This window comes from Lissotriton vulgaris, chromosome 7 (assembly GCF_964263255.1).
Source record: "Lissotriton vulgaris chromosome 7, aLisVul1.2, whole genome shotgun sequence".
Lineage (NCBI taxonomy): Eukaryota > Metazoa > Chordata > Amphibia > Caudata > Salamandridae > Lissotriton > Lissotriton vulgaris.
The window spans coordinates 1,389,423,145-1,389,441,633 of record NC_141695.1 but is presented as its reverse complement, the minus strand read 5'-3'; the positions used below and the strand labels follow the sequence as shown (position 1 = coordinate 1,389,441,633).

Below are 18,489 nucleotides of genomic sequence, written 5' to 3'. Positions count from 1 at the left end.
TTATTAGAGAAGGACCATAAGCATCTTGCACTGCTACCTTCTTCCCCTCTCAGCCACGATCGGCCAAGACCTCTCTATTAGGGTAGAGGGTGAACATTTCTTGGACCTCAGAAACTGAGGGATGTAGACCCAATATGTCCTCCAAGCGCCTAGAGACCTGGTGCCCAATCTGGCATGGTGTTTTTCAGCTTACCCGACCAATCCGGTTGCAAGGTGGACTTTAACAATACTGCTAAAAAGGCACTCCCAGACATCCCTGAGGCCTTCATTTGCATAGGCCCTGCCCTTCTCTTTGTCCTGATTCCCACAAATCAACACAACACTGCAGCAGTATAGATTTGGGGGTGGTGAAGAATAATGACAGTGAGGCTAAAAAAGAGAAAGAAAAGTCCCAGAAGTCCTGCAGGCTTCCTTGCTAAATGCAGCTGAACATAGAGCGCACCTTCTTTACTGCAAAGCAAATACATTAAAAATGTTGAGGAGAGACTAATTGAAAAATACATATTACGGGGACAGCACTGGGACCTGCTTTATTTTTTCAATTAGTCTTGAAAACAAAAAAGATTTCTCTCCTGAAAGCTGTTAAAAATATGGAACGCTTCACGAATTTGCGTGTCATCCTTGCGCAGGGGCCATGCTAATCTTCTCTGTATCGTTCCAATTTTAGTATATGTGCTGCCGAAGCGAGCACACTTTATTGATGAACTGACAATGTTTATAAACTCTCTAAATCTACAGTCTCTAGACATAGGGTGGCCTGGCAGAGATGCTCAGATGGCCAGTACGCATTCAAATCTGAGCCAATGGTCAAAAATGGATGAAGAGTAGCAATCCATTATTCTTCACTGCATTTGTGGTCCAAGACTAAACACACCGTAAGTATGTAGATTATACCAGGTTTGCAAAGGCTCCTGGGTCGGGCTACAGACAAGGAGCATTGTGACGTCACGCTGCCTGTGGAACAGTGATATTAAAGGTGAAACAGCTGCACAGTAGGTTAGGTGAAGGGCTCTGAGAGTGGAAAGGCAGCATGCTTGGGTCCCTGGACAAGGTGAGCTTATGATAATGTGTCTGAATGTTCACCTGTGTTGTAATATTAAACCCCTTATTGTTGTAAACGCCTACTTACTAAGGAGTTCTCAAGCTCAGCCCCACACAGACCTGGAACTGATTATGTTAATGCAAACTATTTAAGAAACTGAGCCTGATCTAAAAGATTTCCTTGGATCTAGGACCATTTCGCCTAGCTTTTAGGTGCTTCCTTCTCCTAAAGTCCTTTGTAAAACTTGGGAAAACCTCACAGAACAGACTTCCAGGAGGTCAGATGGGTTTCCTTGTGCCTTCACACACACATACACACACTTTCTAGCCCACTTAAGGACAAAAGGATGCGTAAGTCTACATAGGGCCAGTGGCGCAATGGATAACGCGTCTGACTACGGATCAGAAGATTGTAGGTTCGACTCCTATCTGGCTCGGAAGAGTTGTAGGTCCCTGTTTGATTATATTCCTGTGGAATTTTTATTTACCTCAGACTTGTTGTAGGTTCAATATTCTCCAGCAGGATTCATCCAGCAGTTGTTCCACGGTAGAGCGCAAGTAATAGGACCACAGCTAGTTAAACGTTTCCCATTTGCTGCTGGACTCTATGTGATGGCCGTCACGTGGTGTGCTGCTTTTGTATTTCAACATGGGTCCCTGATACTCTTAATTGCGAAAAAGCTTGTTGACAAAAGTGTGTGTGCGCGAGGGTCTGTGGACGTAGGCAGGTGTGTGCACTTGAATGCTTACCCATTTACATGTGTGAGAGGAACAAACCAACTCCCTGTGGGCTGCAGGCTTACAACTGGTAGCCCCAGTAGCCAGGCAGAACCACAGGTAAGGAGAGAGAGAAAGTTGGTCCATTATTAGAGAAGGACCATAAGCATCTTGCACTGCTACCTTCTTCCCCTCTCAGCCACGATCGGCCAAGGCCTCTCTATTAGGGTAGAGGGTGAACATTTCTTGGACCTCAGAAACTGAGGGATGTAGACCCAATATGTCCTCCAAGCGCCTAGAGACCTGGTGCCCAATCTGGCATGGTGTTTTTCAGCTTACCCGACCAATCCGGTTGCAAGGTGGACTTTAACAATACTGCTAAAAAGGCACTCCCAGACATCCCTGAGGCCTTCATTTGCATAGGCCCTGCCCTTCTCTTTGTCCTGATTCCCACAAATCAACACAACACTGCAGCAGTATAGATTTGGGGGTGGTGAAGAATAATGACAGTGAGGCTAAAAAAGAGAAAGAAAAGTCCCAGAAGTCCTGCAGGCTTCCTTGCTAAATGCAGCTGAACATAGAGCGCACCTTCTTTACTGCAAAGCAAATACATTAAAAATGTTGAGGAGAGACTAATTGAAAAATACATATTACGGGGACAGCACTGGGACCTGCTTTATTTTTTCAATTAGTCTTGAAAACAAAAAAGATTTCTCTCCTGAAAGCTGTTAAAAATATGGAACGCTTCACGAATTTGCGTGTCATCCTTGCGCAGGGGCCATGCTAATCTTCTCTGTATCGTTCCAATTTTAGTATATGTGCTGCCGAAGCGAGCACACTTTATTGATGAACTGACAATGTTTATAAACTCTCTAAATCTACAGTCTCTAGACATAGGGTGGCCTGGCAGAGATGCTCAGATGCCCAGTACGCATTCAAATCTGAGCCAATGGTCAAAAATGTATGAAGAGTAGCAATCCATTATTCTTCACTGCATTTGTGGTCCAAGACTAAACACACCGTAAGTATGTAGATTATACCAGGTTTGCAAAGGCTCCTGGGTCGGGCTACAGACAAGGAGCATTGTGACGTCACGCTGCCTGTGGAACAGTGATATTAAAGGTGAAACAGCTGCACAGTAGGTTAGGTGAAGGGCTCTGAGAGTGGAAAGGCAGCATGCTTGGGTCCCTGGACAAGGTGAGCTTATGATAATGTGTCTGAATGTTCACCTGTGTTGTAATATTAAACCCCTTATTGTTGTAAACGCCTACTTACTAAGGAGTTCTCAAGCTCAGCCCCACACAGACCTGGAACTGATTATGTTAATGCAAACTATTTAAGAAACTGAGCCTGATCTAAAAGATTTCCTTGGATCTAGGACCATTTCGCCTAGCTTTTAGGTGCTTCCTTCTCCTAAAGTCCTTTGTAAAACTTGGGAAAACCTCACAGAACAGACTTCCAGGAGGTCAGATGGGTTCCCTTGTGCCTTCACACACACATACACACACTTTCTAGCCCACTTAAGGACAAAAGGATGCGTAAGTCTACATAGGGCCAGTGGCGCAATGGATAACGCGTCTGACTACGGATCAGAAGATTGTAGGTTCGACTCCTATCTGGCTCGGAAGGGTTGTAGGTCCCTGTTTGATTATATTCCTGTGGAATTTTTATTTACCTCAGACTTGTTGTAGGTTCAATATTCTCCAGCAGGACTCATCCAGCAGTTGTTCCACGGTAGAGCGCAAGTAATAGGACCACAGCTAGTTAAACGTTTCCCATTTGCTGCTGGACTCTATGTGATGGCCGTCACGTGGTGTGCTGCTTTTGTATTTCAACATGGGTCCCTGATACTCTTAATTGCGAAAAAGCTTGTTGACAAAAGTGTGTGTGCGCGAGGGTCTGTGGACGTAGGCAGGTGTGTGCACTTGAATGCTTACCCATTTACATGTGTGAGAGGAACAAACCAACTCCCTGTGGGCTGCAGGCTTACAACTGGTAGCCCCAGTAGCCAGGCAGAACCACAGGTAAGGAGAGAGAGAAAGTTGGTCCATTATTAGAGAAGGACCATAAGCATCTTGCACTGCTACCTTCTTCCCCTCTCAGCCACGATCGGCCAAGACCTCTCTATTAGGGTAGAGGGTGAACATTTCTTGGACCTCAGAAACTGAGGGATGTAGACCCAATATGTCCTCCAAGCGCCTAGACACCTGGTGCCCAATCTGGCATGGTGTTTTTCAGCTTACCCGACCAATCCGGTTGCAAGGTGGACTTTAACAATACTGCTAAAAAGGCACTCCCAGACATCCCTGAGGCCTTCATTTGCATAGGCCCTGCCCTTCTCTTTGTCCTGCTTCCCACAAATCAACACAACACTGCAGCAGTATAGATTTGGGGGTGGTGAAGAATAATGACAGTGAGGCTAAAAAAGAGAAAGAAAAGTCCCAGAAGTCCTGCAGGCTTCCTTGCTAAATGCAGCTGAACATAGAGCGCACCTTCTTTACTGCAAAGCAAATACATTAAAAATGTTGAGGAGAGACTAATTGAAAAATACATATTACGGGGACAGCACTGGGACCTGCTTTATTTTTTCAATTAGTCTTGAAAACAAAAAAGATTTCTCTCCTGAAAGCTGTTAAAAATATGGAACGCTTCACGAATTTGCGTGTCATCCTTGCGCAGGGGCCATGCTAATCTTCTCTGTATCGTTCCAATTTTAGTATATGTGCTGCCGAAGCGAGCACACTTTATTGATGAACTGACAATGTTTATAAACTCTCTAAATCTACAGTCTCTAGACATAGGGTGGCCTGGCAGAGATGCTCAGATGGCCAGTACGCATTCAAATCTGAGCCAATGGTCAAAAATGGATGAAGAGTAGCAATCCATTATTCTTCACTGCATTTGTGGTCCAAGACTAAACACACCGTAAGTATGTAGATTATACCAGGTTTGCAAAGGCTCCTGGGTCGGGCTACAGACAAGGAGCATTGTGACGTCACGCTGCCTGTGGAACAGTGATATTAAAGGTGAAACAGCTGCACAGTAGGTTAGGTGAAGGGCTCTGAGAGTGGAAAGGCAGCATGCTTGGGTCCCTGGACAAGGTGAGCTTATGATAATGTGTCTGAATGTTCACCTGTGTTGTAATATTAAACCCCTTATTGTTGTAAACGCCTACTTACTAAGGAGTTCTCAAGCTCAGCCCCACACAGACCTGGAACTGATTATGTTAATGCAAACTATTTAAGAAACTGAGCCTGATCTAAAAGATTTCCTTGGATCTAGGACCATTTCGCCTAGCTTTTAGGTGCTTCCTTCTCCTAAAGTCCTTTGTAAAACTTGGGAAAACCTCACAGAACAGACTTCCAGGAGGTCAGATGGGTTTCCTTGTGCCTTCACACACACATACACACACTTTCTAGCCCACTTAAGGACAAAAGGATGCGTAAGTCTACATAGGGCCAGTGGCGCAATGGATAACGCGTCTGACTACGGATCAGAAGATTGTAGGTTCGACTCCTATCTGGCTCGGAAGGGTTGTAGGTCCCTGTTTGATTATATTCCTGTGGAATTTTTATTTACCTCAGACTTGTTGTAGGTTCAATATTCTCCAGCAGGATTCATCCAGCAGTTGTTCCACGGTAGAGCGCAAGTAATAGGACCACAGCTAGTTAAACGTTTCCCATTTGCTGCTGGACTCTATGTGATGGCCGTCACGTGGTGTGCTGCTTTTGTATTTCAACATGGGTCCCTGATACTCTTAATTGCGAAAAAGCTTGTTGACAAAAGTGTGTGTGCGCGAGGGTCTGTGGACGTAGGCAGGTGTGTGCACTTGAATGCTTACCCATTTACATGTGTGAGAGGAACAAACCAACTCCCTGTGGGCTGCAGGCTTACAACTGGTAGCCCCAGTAGCCAGGCAGAACCACAGGTAAGGAGAGAGAGAAAGTTGGTCCATTATTAGAGAAGGACCATAAGCATCTTGCACTGCTACCTTCTTCCCCTCTCAGCCACGATCGGCCACGATCGGCCAAGGCCTCTCTATTAGGGTAGAGGGTGAACATTTCTTGGACCTCAGAAACTGAGGGATGTAGACCCAATATGTCCTCCAAGCGCCTAGAGACCTGGTGCCCAATCTGGCATGGTGTTTTTCAGCTTACCCGACCAATCCGGTTGCAAGGTGGACTTTAACAATACTGCTAAAAAGGCACTCCCAGACATCCCTGAGGCCTTCATTTGCATAGGCCCTGCCCTTCTCTTTGTCCTGATTCCCACAAATCAACACAACACTGCAGCAGTATAGATTTGGGGGTGGTGAAGAATAATGACAGTGAGGCTAAAAAAGAGAAAGAAAAGTCCCAGAAGTCCTGCAGGCTTCCTTGCTAAATGCAGCTGAACATAGAGCGCACCTTCTTTACTGCAAAGCAAATACATTAAAAATGTTGAGGAGAGACTAATTGAAAAATACATATTACGGGGACAGCACTGGGACCTGCTTTATTTTTTCAATTAGTCTTGAAAACAAAAAAGATTTCTCTCCTGAAAGCTGTTAAAAATATGGAACGCTTCACGAATTTGCGTGTCATCCTTGCGCAGGGGCCATGCTAATCTTCTCTGTATCGTTCCAATTTTAGTATATGTGCTGCCGAAGCGAGCACACTTTATTGATGAACTGACAATGTTTATAAACTCTCTAAATCTACAGTCTCTAGACATAGGGTGGCCTGGCAGAGATGCTCAGATGCCCAGTACGCATTCAAATCTGAGCCAATGGTCAAAAATGTATGAAGAGTAGCAATCCATTATTCTTCACTGCATTTGTGGTCCAAGACTAAACACACCGTAAGTATGTAGATTATACCAGGTTTGCAAAGGCTCCTGGGTCGGGCTACAGACAAGGAGCATTGTGACGTCACGCTGCCTGTGGAACAGTGATATTAAAGGTGAAACAGCTGCACAGTAGGTTAGGTGAAGGGCTCTGAGAGTGGAAAGGCAGCATGCTTGGGTCCCTGGACAAGGTGAGCTTATGATAATGTGTCTGAATGTTCACCTGTGTTGTAATATTAAACCCCTTATTGTTGTAAACGCCTACTTACTAAGGAGTTCTCAAGCTCAGCCCCACACAGACCTGGAACTGATTATGTTAATGCAAACTATTTAAGAAACTGAGCCTGATCTAAAAGATTTCCTTGGATCTAGGACCATTTCGCCTAGCTTTTAGGTGCTTCCTTCTCCTAAAGTCCTTTGTAAAACTTGGGAAAACCTCACAGAACAGACTTCCAGGAGGTCAGATGGGTTCCCTTGTGCCTTCACACACACATACACACACTTTCTAGCCCACTTAAGGACAAAAGGATGCGTAAGTCTACATAGGGCCAGTGGCGCAATGGATAACGCGTCTGACTACGGATCAGAAGATTGTAGGTTCGACTCCTATCTGGCTCGGAAGGGTTGTAGGTCCCTGTTTGATTATATTCCTGTGGAATTTTTATTTACCTCAGACTTGTTGTAGGTTCAATATTCTCCAGCAGGACTCATCCAGCAGTTGTTCCACGGTAGAGCGCAAGTAATAGGACCACAGCTAGTTAAACGTTTCCCATTTGCTGCTGGACTCTATGTGATGGCCGTCACGTGGTGTGCTGCTTTTGTATTTCAACATGGGTCCCTGATACTCTTAATTGCGAAAAAGCTTGTTGACAAAAGTGTGTGTGCGCGAGGGTCTGTGGACGTAGGCAGGTGTGTGCACTTGAATGCTTACCCATTTACATGTGTGAGAGGAACAAACCAACTCCCTGTGGGCTGCAGGCTTACAACTGGTAGCCCCAGTAGCCAGGCAGAACCACAGGTAAGGAGAGAGAGAAAGTTGGTCCATTATTAGAGAAGGACCATAAGCATCTTGCACTGCTACCTTCTTCCCCTCTCAGCCACGATCGGCCAAGACCTCTCTATTAGGGTAGAGGGTGAACATTTCTTGGACCTCAGAAACTGAGGGATGTAGACCCAATATGTCCTCCAAGCGCCTAGAGACCTGGTGCCCAATCTGGCATGGTGTTTTTCAGCTTACCCGACCAATCCGGTTGCAAGGTGGACTTTAACAATACTGCTAAAAAGGCACTCCCAGACATCCCTGAGGCCTTCATTTGCATAGGCCCTGCCCTTCTCTTTGTCCTGATTCCCACAAATCAACACAACACTGCAGCAGTATAGATTTGGGGGTGGTGAAGAATAATGACAGTGAGGCTAAAAAAGAGAAAGAAAAGTCCCAGAAGTCCTGCAGGCTTCCTTGCTAAATGCAGCTGAACATAGAGCGCACCTTCTTTACTGCAAAGCAAATACATTAAAAATGTTGAGGAGAGACTAATTGAAAAATACATATTACGGGGACAGCACTGGGACCTGCTTTATTTTTTCAATTAGTCTTGAAAACAAAAAAGATTTCTCTCCTGAAAGCTGTTAAAAATATGGAACGCTTCACGAATTTGCGTGTCATCCTTGCGCAGGGGCCATGCTAATCTTCTCTGTATCGTTCCAATTTTAGTATATGTGCTGCCGAAGCGAGCACACTTTATTGATGAACTGACAATGTTTATAAACTCTCTAAATCTACAGTCTCTAGACATAGGGTGGCCTGGCAGAGATGCTCAGATGCCCAGTACGCATTCAAATCTGAGCCAATGGTCAAAAATGTATGAAGAGTAGCAATCCATTATTCTTCACTGCATTTGTGGTCCAAGACTAAACACACCGTAAGTATGTAGATTATACCAGGTTTGCAAAGGCTCCTGGGTCGGGCTACAGACAAGGAGCATTGTGACGTCACGCTGCCTGTGGAACAGTGATATTAAAGGTGAAACAGCTGCACAGTAGGTTAGGTGAAGGGCTCTGAGAGTGGAAAGGCAGCATGCTTGGGTCCCTGGACAAGGTGAGCTTATGATAATGTGTCTGAATGTTCACCTGTGTTGTAATATTAAACCCCTTATTGTTGTAAACGCCTACTTACTAAGGAGTTCTCAAGCTCAGCCCCACACAGACCTGGAACTGATTATGTTAATGCAAACTATTTAAGAAACTGAGCCTGATCTAAAAGATTTCCTTGGATCTAGGACCATTTCGCCTAGCTTTTAGGTGCTTCCTTCTCCTAAAGTCCTTTGTAAAACTTGGGAAAACCTCACAGAACAGACTTCCAGGAGGTCAGATGGGTTCCCTTGTGCCTTCACACACACATACACACACTTTCTAGCCCACTTAAGGACAAAAGGATGCGTAAGTCTACATAGGGCCAGTGGCGCAATGGATAACGCGTCTGACTACGGATCAGAAGATTGTAGGTTCGACTCCTATCTGGCTCGGAAGGGTTGTAGGTCCCTGTTTGATTATATTCCTGTGGAATTTTTATTTACCTCAGACTTGTTGTAGGTTCAATATTCTCCAGCAGGACTCATCCAGCAGTTGTTCCACGGTAGAGCGCAAGTAATAGGACCACAGCTAGTTAAACGTTTCCCATTTGCTGCTGGACTCTATGTGATGGCCGTCACGTGGTGTGCTGCTTTTGTATTTCAACATGGGTCCCTGATACTCTTAATTGCGAAAAAGCTTGTTGACAAAAGTGTGTGTGCGCGAGGGTCTGTGGACGTAGGCAGGTGTGTGCACTTGAATGCTTACCCATTTACATGTGTGAGAGGAACAAACCAACTCCCTGTGGGCTGCAGGCTTACAACTGGTAGCCCCAGTAGCCAGGCAGAACCACAGGTAAGGAGAGAGAGAAAGTTGGTCCATTATTAGAGAAGGACCATAAGCATCTTGCACTGCTACCTTCTTCCCCTCTCAGCCACAATCGGCCAAGACCTCTCTATTAGGGTAGAGGGTGAACATTTCTTGGACCTCAGAAACTGAGGGATGTAGACCCAATATGTCCTCCAAGCGCCTAGACACCTGGTGCCCAATCTGGCATGGTGTTTTTCAGCTTACCCGACCAATCCGGTTGCAAGGTGGACTTTAACAATACTGCTAAAAAGGCACTCCCAGACATCCCTGAGGCCTTCATTTGCATAGGCCCTGCCCTTCTCTTTGTCCTGCTTCCCACAAATCAACACAACACTGCAGCAGTATAGATTTGGGGGTGGTGAAGAATAATGACAGTGAGGCTAAAAAAGAGAAAGAAAAGTCCCAGAAGTCCTGCAGGCTTCCTTGCTAAATGCAGCTGAACATAGAGCGCACCTTCTTTACTGCAAAGCAAATACATTAAAAATGTTGAGGAGAGACTAATTGAAAAATACATATTACGGGGACAGCACTGGGACCTGCTTTATTTTTTCAATTAGTCTTGAAAACAAAAAAGATTTCTCTCCTGAAAGCTGTTAAAAATATGGAACGCTTCACGAATTTGCGTGTCATCCTTGCGCAGGGGCCATGCTAATCTTCTCTGTATCGTTCCAATTTTAGTATATGTGCTGCCGAAGCGAGCACACTTTATTGATGAACTGACAATGTTTATAAACTCTCTAAATCTACAGTCTCTAGACATAGGGTGGCCTGGCAGAGATGCTCAGATGCCCAGTACGCATTCAAATCTGAGCCAATGGTCAAAAATGTATGAAGAGTAGCAATCCATTATTCTTCACTGCATTTGTGGTCCAAGACTAAACACACCGTAAGTATGTAGATTATACCAGGTTTGCAAAGGCTCCTGGGTCGGGCTACAGACAAGGAGCATTGTGACGTCACGCTGCCTGTGGAACAGTGATATTAAAGGTGAAACAGCTGCACAGTAGGTTAGGTGAAGGGCTCTGAGAGTGGAAAGGCAGCATGCTTGGGTCCCTGGACAAGGTGAGCTTATGATAATGTGTCTGAATGTTCACCTGTGTTGTAATATTAAACCCCTTATTGTTGTAAACGCCTACTTACTAAGGAGTTCTCAAGCTCAGCCCCACACAGACCTGGAACTGATTATGTTAATGCAAACTATTTAAGAAACTGAGCCTGATCTAAAAGATTTCCTTGGATCTAGGACCATTTCGCCTAGCTTTTAGGTGCTTCCTTCTCCTAAAGTCCTTTGTAAAACTTGGGAAAACCTCACAGAACAGACTTCCAGGAGGTCAGATGGGTTCCCTTGTGCCTTCACACACACATACACACACTTTCTAGCCCACTTAAGGACAAAAGGATGCGTAAGTCTACATAGGGCCAGTGGCGCAATGGATAACGCGTCTGACTACGGATCAGAAGATTGTAGGTTCGACTCCTATCTGGCTCGGAAGGGTTGTAGGTCCCTGTTTGATTATATTCCTGTGGAATTTTTATTTACCTCAGACTTGTTGTAGGTTCAATATTCTCCAGCAGGACTCATCCAGCAGTTGTTCCACGGTAGAGCGCAAGTAATAGGACCACAGCTAGTTAAACGTTTCCCATTTGCTGCTGGACTCTATGTGATGGCCGTCACGTGGTGTGCTGCTTTTGTATTTCAACATGGGTCCCTGATACTCTTAATTGCGAAAAAGCTTGTTGACAAAAGTGTGTGTGCGCGAGGGTCTGTGGACGTAGGCAGGTGTGTGCACTTGAATGCTTACCCATTTACATGTGTGAGAGGAACAAACCAACTCCCTGTGGGCTGCAGGCTTACAACTGGTAGCCCCAGTAGCCAGGCAGAACCACAGGTAAGGAGAGAGAGAAAGTTGGTCCATTATTAGAGAAGGACCATAATCATCTTGCACTGCTACCTTCTTCCCCTCTCAGCCACGATCGGCCAAGACCTCTCTATTAGGGTAGAGGGTGAACATTTCTTGGACCTCAGAAACTGAGGGATGTAGACCCAATATGTCCTCCAAGCGCCTAGACACCTGGTGCCCAATCTGGCATGGTGTTTTTCAGCTTACCCGACCAATCCGGTTGCAAGGTGGACTTTAACAATACTGCTAAAAAGGCACTCCCAGACATCCCTGAGGCCTTCATTTGCATAGGCCCTGCCCTTCTCTTTGTCCTGCTTCCCACAAATCAACACAACACTGCAGCAGTATAGATTTGGGGGTGGTGAAGAATAATGACAGTGAGGCTAAAAAAGAGAAAGAAAAGTCCCAGAAGTCCTGCAGGCTTCCTTGCTAAATGCAGCTGAACATAGAGCGCACCTTCTTTACTGCAAAGCAAATACATTAAAAATGTTGAGGAGAGACTAATTGAAAAATACATATTACGGGGACAGCACTGGGACCTGCTTTATTTTTTCAATTAGTCTTGAAAACAAAAAAGATTTCTCTCCTGAAAGCTGTTAAAAATATGGAACGCTTCACGAATTTGCGTGTCATCCTTGCGCAGGGGCCATGCTAATCTTCTCTGTATCGTTCCAATTTTAGTATATGTGCTGCCGAAGCGAGCACACTTTATTGATGAACTGACAATGTTTATAAACTCTCTAAATCTACAGTCTCTAGACATAGGGTGGCCTGGCAGAGATGCTCAGATGGCCAGTACGCATTCAAATCTGAGCCAATGGTCAAAAATGGATGAAGAGTAGCAATCCATTATTCTTCACTGCATTTGTGGTCCAAGACTAAACACACCGTAAGTATGTAGATTATACCAGGTTTGCAAAGGCTCCTGGGTCGGGCTACAGACAAGGAGCATTGTGACGTCACGCTGCCTGTGGAACAGTGATATTAAAGGTGAAACAGCTGCACAGTAGGTTAGGTGAAGGGCTCTGAGAGTGGAAAGGCAGCATGCTTGGGTCCCTGGACAAGGTGAGCTTATGATAATGTGTCTGAATGTTCACCTGTGTTGTAATATTAAACCCCTTATTGTTGTAAACGCCTACTTACTAAGGAGTTCTCAAGCTCAGCCCCACACAGACCTGGAACTGATTATGTTAATGCAAACTATTTAAGAAACTGAGCCTGATCTAAAAGATTTCCTTGGATCTAGGACCATTTCGCCTAGCTTTTAGGTGCTTCCTTCTCCTAAAGTCCTTTGTAAAACTTGGGAAAACCTCACAGAACAGACTTCCAGGAGGTCAGATGGGTTCCCTTGTGCCTTCACACACACATACACACACTTTCTAGCCCACTTAAGGACAAAAGGATGCGTAAGTCTACATAGGGCCAGTGGCGCAATGGATAACGCGTCTGACTACGGATCAGAAGATTGTAGGTTCGACTCCTATCTGGCTCGGAAGGGTTGTAGGTCCCTGTTTGATTATATTCCTGTGGAATTTTTATTTACCTCAGACTTGTTGTAGGTTCAATATTCTCCAGCAGGACTCATCCAGCAGTTGTTCCACGGTAGAGCGCAAGTAATAGGACCACAGCTAGTTAAACGTTTCCCATTTGCTGCTGGACTCTATGTGATGGCCGTCACGTGGTGTGCTGCTTTTGTATTTCAACATGGGTCCCTGATACTCTTAATTGCGAAAAAGCTTGTTGACAAAAGTGTGTGTGCGCGAGGGTCTGTGGACGTAGGCAGGTGTGTGCACTTGAATGCTTACCCATTTACATGTGTGAGAGGAACAAACCAACTCCCTGTGGGCTGCAGGCTTACAACTGGTAGCCCCAGTAGCCAGGCAGAACCACAGGTAAGGAGAGAGAGAAAGTTGGTCCATTATTAGAGAAGGACCATAAGCATCTTGCACTGCTACCTTCTTCCCCTCTCAGCCACGATCGGCCAAGACCTCTCTATTAGGGTAGAGGGTGAACATTTCTTGGACCTCAGAAACTGAGGGATGTAGACCCAATATGTCCTCCAAGCGCCTAGACACCTGGTGCCCAATCTGGCATGGTGTTTTTCAGCTTACCCGACCAATCCGGTTGCAAGGTGGACTTTAACAATACTGCTAAAAAGGCACTCCCAGACATCCCTGAGGCCTTCATTTTCATAGGCCCTGCCCTTCTCTTTGTCCTGCTTCCCACAAATCAACACAACACTGCAGCAGTATAGATTTGGGGGTGGTGAAGAATAATGACAGTGAGGCTAAAAAAGAGAAAGAAAAGTCCCAGAAGTCCTGCAGGCTTCCTTGCTAAATGCAGCTGAACATAGAGCGCACCTTCTTTACTGCAAAGCAAATACATTAAAAATGTTGAGGAGAGACTAATTGAAAAATACATATTACGGGGACAGCACTGGGACCTGCTTTATTTTTTCAATTAGTCTTGAAAACAAAAAAGATTTCTCTCCTGAAAGCTGTTAAAAATATGGAACGCTTCACGAATTTGCGTGTCATCCTTGCGCAGGGGCCATGCTAATCTTCTCTGTATCGTTCCAATTTTAGTATATGTGCTGCCGAAGCGAGCACACTTTATTGATGAACTGACAATGTTTATAAACTCTCTAAATCTACAGTCTCTAGACATAGGGTGGCCTGGCAGAGATGCTCAGATGGCCAGTACGCATTCAAATCTGAGCCAATGGTCAAAAATGGATGAAGAGTAGCAATCCATTATTCTTCACTGCATTTGTGGTCCAAGACTAAACACACCGTAAGTATGTAGATTATACCAGGTTTGCAAAGGCTCCTGGGTCGGGCTACAGACAAGGAGCATTGTGACGTCACGCTGCCTGTGGAACAGTGATATTAAAGGTGAAACAGCTGCACAGTAGGTTAGGTGAAGGGCTCTGAGAGTGGAAAGGCAGCATGCTTGGGTCCCTGGACAAGGTGAGCTTATGATAATGTGTCTGAATGTTCACCTGTGTTGTAATATTAAACCCCTTATTGTTGTAAACGCCTACTTACTAAGGAGTTCTCAAGCTCAGCCCCACACAGACCTGGAACTGATTATGTTAATGCAAACTATTTAAGAAACTGAGCCTGATCTAAAAGATTTCCTTGGATCTAGGACCATTTCGCCTAGCTTTTAGGTGCTTCCTTCTCCTAAAGTCCTTTGTAAAACTTGGGAAAACCTCACAGAACAGACTTCCAGGAGGTCAGATGGGTTTCCTTGTGCCTTCACACACACATACACACACTTTCTAGCCCACTTAAGGACAAAAGGATGCGTAAGTCTACATAGGGCCAGTGGCGCAATGGATAACGCGTCTGACTACGGATCAGAAGATTGTAGGTTCGACTCCTATCTGGCTCGGAAGGGTTGTAGGTCCCTGTTTGATTATATTCCTGTGGAATTTTTATTTACCTCAGACTTGTTGTAGGTTCAATATTCTCCAGCAGGATTCATCCAGCAGTTGTTCCACGGTAGAGCGCAAGTAATAGGACCACAGCTAGTTAAACGTTTCCCATTTGCTGCTGGACTCTATGTGATGGCCGTCACGTGGTGTGCTGCTTTTGTATTTCAACATGGGTCCCTGATACTCTTAATTGCGAAAAAGCTTGTTGACAAAAGTGTGTGTGCGCGAGGGTCTGTGGACGTAGGCAGGTGTGTGCACTTGAATGCTTACCCATTTACATGTGTGAGAGGAACAAACCAACTCCCTGTGGGCTGCAGGCTTACAACTGGTAGCCCCAGTAGCCAGGCAGAACCACAGGTAAGGAGAGAGAGAAAGTTGGTCCATTATTAGAGAAGGACCATAAGCATCTTGCACTGCTACCTTCTTCCCCTCTCAGCCACGATCGGCCAAGGCCTCTCTATTAGGGTAGAGGGTGAACATTTCTTGGACCTCAGAAACTGAGGGATGTAGACCCAATATGTCCTCCAAGCGCCTAGAGACCTGGTGCCCAATCTGGCATGGTGTTTTTCAGCTTACCCGACCAATCCGGTTGCAAGGTGGACTTTAACAATACTGCTAAAAAGGCACTCCCAGACATCCCTGAGGCCTTCATTTGCATAGGCCCTGCCCTTCTCTTTGTCCTGATTCCCACAAATCAACACAACACTGCAGCAGTATAGATTTGGGGGTGGTGAAGAATAATGACAGTGAGGCTAAAAAAGAGAAAGAAAAGTCCCAGAAGTCCTGCAGGCTTCCTTGCTAAATGCAGCTGAACATAGAGCGCACCTTCTTTACTGCAAAGCAAATACATTAAAAATGTTGAGGAGAGACTAATTGAAAAATACATATTACGGGGACAGCACTGGGACCTGCTTTATTTTTTCAATTAGTCTTGAAAACAAAAAAGATTTCTCTCCTGAAAGCTGTTAAAAATATGGAACGCTTCACGAATTTGCGTGTCATCCTTGCGCAGGGGCCATGCTAATCTTCTCTGTATCGTTCCAATTTTAGTATATGTGCTGCCGAAGCGAGCACACTTTATTGATGAACTGACAATGTTTATAAACTCTCTAAATCTACAGTCTCTAGACATAGGGTGGCCTGGCAGAGATGCTCAGATGCCCAGTACGCATTCAAATCTGAGCCAATGGTCAAAAATGTATGAAGAGTAGCAATCCATTATTCTTCACTGCATTTGTGGTCCAAGACTAAACACACCGTAAGTATGTAGATTATACCAGGTTTGCAAAGGCTCCTGGGTCGGGCTACAGACAAGGAGCATTGTGACGTCACGCTGCCTGTGGAACAGTGATATTAAAGGTGAAACAGCTGCACAGTAGGTTAGGTGAAGGGCTCTGAGAGTGGAAAGGCAGCATGCTTGGGTCCCTGGACAAGGTGAGCTTATGATAATGTGTCTGAATGTTCACCTGTGTTGTAATATTAAACCCCTTATTGTTGTAAACGCCTACTTACTAAGGAGTTCTCAAGCTCAGCCCCACACAGACCTGGAACTGATTATGTTAATGCAAACTATTTAAGAAACTGAGCCTGATCTAAAAGATTTCCTTGGATCTAGGACCATTTCGCCTAGCTTTTAGGTGCTTCCTTCTCCTAAAGTCCTTTGTAAAACTTGGGAAAACCTCACAGAACAGACTTCCAGGAGGTCAGATGGGTTCCCTTGTGCCTTCACACACACATACACACACTTTCTAGCCCACTTAAGGACAAAAGGATGCGTAAGTCTACATAGGGCCAGTGGCGCAATGGATAACGCGTCTGACTACGGATCAGAAGATTGTAGGTTCGACTCCTATCTGGCTCGGAAGGGTTGTAGGTCCCTGTTTGATTATATTCCTGTGGAATTTTTATTTACCTCAGACTTGTTGTAGGTTCAATATTCTCCAGCAGGACTCATCCAGCAGTTGTTCCACGGTAGAGCGCAAGTAATAGGACCACAGCTAGTTAAACGTTTCCCATTTGCTGCTGGACTCTATGTGATGGCCGTCACGTGGTGTGCTGCTTTTGTATTTCAACATGGGTCCCTGATACTCTTAATTGCGAAAAAGCTTGTTGACAAAAGTGTGTGTGCGCGAGGGTCTGTGGACGTAGGCAGGTGTGTGCACTTGAATGCTTACCCATTTACATGTGTGAGAGGAACAAACCAACTCCCTGTGGGCTGCAGGCTTACAACTGGTAGCCCCAGTAGCCAGGCAGAACCACAGGTAAGGAGAGAGAGAAAGTTGGTCCATTATTAGAGAAGGACCATAAGCATCTTGCACTGCTACCTTCTTCCCCTCTCAGCCACGATCGGCCAAGACCTCTCTATTAGGGTAGAGGGTGAACATTTCTTGGACCTCAGAAACTGAGGGATGTAGACCCAATATGTCCTCCAAGCGCCTAGACACCTGGTGCCCAATCTGGCATGGTGTTTTTCAGCTTACCCGACCAATCCGGTTGCAAGGTGGACTTTAACAATACTGCTAAAAAGGCACTCCCAGACATCCCTGAGGCCTTCATTTGCATAGGCCCTGCCCTTCTCTTTGTCCTGCTTCCCACAAATCAACACAACACTGCAGCAGTATAGATTTGGGGGTGGTGAAGAATAATGACAGTGAGGCTAAAAAAGAGAAAGAAAAGTCCCAGAAGTCCTGCAGGCTTCCTTGCTAAATGCAGCTGAACATAGAGCGCACCTTCTTTACTGCAAAGCAAATACATTAAAAATGTTGAGGAGAGACTAATTGAAAAATACATATTACGGGGACAGCACTGGGACCTGCTTTATTTTTTCAATTAGTCTTGAAAACAAAAAAGATTTCTCTCCTGAAAGCTGTTAAAAATATGGAACGCTTCACGAATTTGCGTGTCATCCTTGCGCAGGGGCCATGCTAATCTTCTCTGTATCGTTCCAATTTTAGTATATGTGCTGCCGAAGCGAGCACACTTTATTGATGAACTGACAATGTTTATAAACTCTCTAAATCTACAGTCTCTAGACATAGGGTGGCCTGGCAGAGATGCTCAGATGGCCAGTACGCATTCAAATCTGAGCCAATGGTCAAAAATGGATGAAGAGTAGCAATCCATTATTCTTCACTGCATTTGTGGTCCAAGACTAAACACACCGTAAGTATGTAGATTATACCAGGTTTGCAAAGGCTCCTGGGTCGGGCTACAGACAAGGAGCATTGTGACGTCACGCTGCCTGTGGAACAGTGATATTAAAGGTGAAACAGCTGCACAGTAGGTTAGGTGAAGGGCTCTGAGAGTGGAAAGGCAGCATGCTTGGGTCCCTGGACAAGGTGAGCTTATGATAATGTGTCTGAATGTTCACCTGTGTTGTAATATTAAACCCCTTATTGTTGTAAACGCCTACTTACTAAGGAGTTCTCAAGCTCAGCCCCACACAGACCTGGAACTGATTATGTTAATGCAAACTATTTAAGAAACTGAGCCTGATCTAAAAGATTTCCTTGGATCTAGGACCATTTCGCCTAGCTTTTAGGTGCTTCCTTCTCCTAAAGTCCTTTGTAAAACTTGGGAAAACCTCACAGAACAGACTTCCAGGAGGTCAGATGGGTTTCCTTGTGCCTT

At 45.2% G+C, this 18,489-nt stretch overlaps 19 non-coding genes across 19 annotated transcripts; 9 read left to right on the top strand and 10 right to left on the bottom strand.

Moving 5' to 3' along the window:
• Positions 1-584: 584 nt before the first annotated feature.
• Positions 585-691, bottom strand: LOC147704095 (U6 spliceosomal RNA). The gene has a single exon (XR_015298778.1). It is a non-coding gene; the product is annotated as a U6 spliceosomal RNA (small nuclear RNA).
• Positions 692-1,405: 714 nt separating this feature from the next.
• On the top strand, positions 1,406-1,478 carry TRNAR-ACG (transfer RNA arginine (anticodon ACG)). The gene has a single exon. It is a non-coding gene; the product is annotated as a tRNA-Arg (tRNA).
• Positions 1,479-2,488: 1,010 nt separating this feature from the next.
• Positions 2,489-2,595, bottom strand: LOC147704093 (U6 spliceosomal RNA). The gene has a single exon (XR_015298777.1). It is a non-coding gene; the product is annotated as a U6 spliceosomal RNA (small nuclear RNA).
• A 714-nt stretch (positions 2,596-3,309) lies between these two features.
• Positions 3,310-3,382, top strand: TRNAR-ACG (transfer RNA arginine (anticodon ACG)). Its single transcript has one exon. It is a non-coding gene; the product is annotated as a tRNA-Arg (tRNA).
• Positions 3,383-4,392: 1,010 nt separating this feature from the next.
• Positions 4,393-4,499, bottom strand: LOC147704091 (U6 spliceosomal RNA). Its single transcript, XR_015298774.1, has one exon. It is a non-coding gene; the product is annotated as a U6 spliceosomal RNA (small nuclear RNA).
• Positions 4,500-5,213: 714 nt separating this feature from the next.
• Positions 5,214-5,286, top strand: TRNAR-ACG (transfer RNA arginine (anticodon ACG)). Its single transcript has one exon. It is a non-coding gene; the product is annotated as a tRNA-Arg (tRNA).
• A 1,020-nt stretch (positions 5,287-6,306) lies between these two features.
• LOC147704089 (U6 spliceosomal RNA) lies at positions 6,307-6,413 on the bottom strand. Its single transcript, XR_015298763.1, has one exon. It is a non-coding gene; the product is annotated as a U6 spliceosomal RNA (small nuclear RNA).
• A 714-nt stretch (positions 6,414-7,127) lies between these two features.
• On the top strand, positions 7,128-7,200 carry TRNAR-ACG (transfer RNA arginine (anticodon ACG)). The gene has a single exon. It is a non-coding gene; the product is annotated as a tRNA-Arg (tRNA).
• Positions 7,201-8,210: 1,010 nt separating this feature from the next.
• Positions 8,211-8,317, bottom strand: LOC147704087 (U6 spliceosomal RNA). The gene has a single exon (XR_015298752.1). It is a non-coding gene; the product is annotated as a U6 spliceosomal RNA (small nuclear RNA).
• A 714-nt stretch (positions 8,318-9,031) lies between these two features.
• TRNAR-ACG (transfer RNA arginine (anticodon ACG)) lies at positions 9,032-9,104 on the top strand. Its single transcript has one exon. It is a non-coding gene; the product is annotated as a tRNA-Arg (tRNA).
• Positions 9,105-10,114: 1,010 nt separating this feature from the next.
• LOC147704085 (U6 spliceosomal RNA) lies at positions 10,115-10,221 on the bottom strand. Its single transcript, XR_015298744.1, has one exon. It is a non-coding gene; the product is annotated as a U6 spliceosomal RNA (small nuclear RNA).
• Positions 10,222-10,935: 714 nt separating this feature from the next.
• Positions 10,936-11,008, top strand: TRNAR-ACG (transfer RNA arginine (anticodon ACG)). The gene has a single exon. It is a non-coding gene; the product is annotated as a tRNA-Arg (tRNA).
• Positions 11,009-12,018: 1,010 nt separating this feature from the next.
• On the bottom strand, positions 12,019-12,125 carry LOC147704083 (U6 spliceosomal RNA). Its single transcript, XR_015298735.1, has one exon. It is a non-coding gene; the product is annotated as a U6 spliceosomal RNA (small nuclear RNA).
• Positions 12,126-12,839: 714 nt separating this feature from the next.
• On the top strand, positions 12,840-12,912 carry TRNAR-ACG (transfer RNA arginine (anticodon ACG)). The gene has a single exon. It is a non-coding gene; the product is annotated as a tRNA-Arg (tRNA).
• A 1,010-nt stretch (positions 12,913-13,922) lies between these two features.
• On the bottom strand, positions 13,923-14,029 carry LOC147704081 (U6 spliceosomal RNA). Its single transcript, XR_015298727.1, has one exon. It is a non-coding gene; the product is annotated as a U6 spliceosomal RNA (small nuclear RNA).
• Positions 14,030-14,743: 714 nt separating this feature from the next.
• On the top strand, positions 14,744-14,816 carry TRNAR-ACG (transfer RNA arginine (anticodon ACG)). Its single transcript has one exon. It is a non-coding gene; the product is annotated as a tRNA-Arg (tRNA).
• Positions 14,817-15,826: 1,010 nt separating this feature from the next.
• Positions 15,827-15,933, bottom strand: LOC147704079 (U6 spliceosomal RNA). Its single transcript, XR_015298716.1, has one exon. It is a non-coding gene; the product is annotated as a U6 spliceosomal RNA (small nuclear RNA).
• Positions 15,934-16,647: 714 nt separating this feature from the next.
• On the top strand, positions 16,648-16,720 carry TRNAR-ACG (transfer RNA arginine (anticodon ACG)). Its single transcript has one exon. It is a non-coding gene; the product is annotated as a tRNA-Arg (tRNA).
• Positions 16,721-17,730: 1,010 nt separating this feature from the next.
• LOC147704077 (U6 spliceosomal RNA) lies at positions 17,731-17,837 on the bottom strand. Its single transcript, XR_015298705.1, has one exon. It is a non-coding gene; the product is annotated as a U6 spliceosomal RNA (small nuclear RNA).
• Positions 17,838-18,489: the final 652 nt, after the last annotated feature.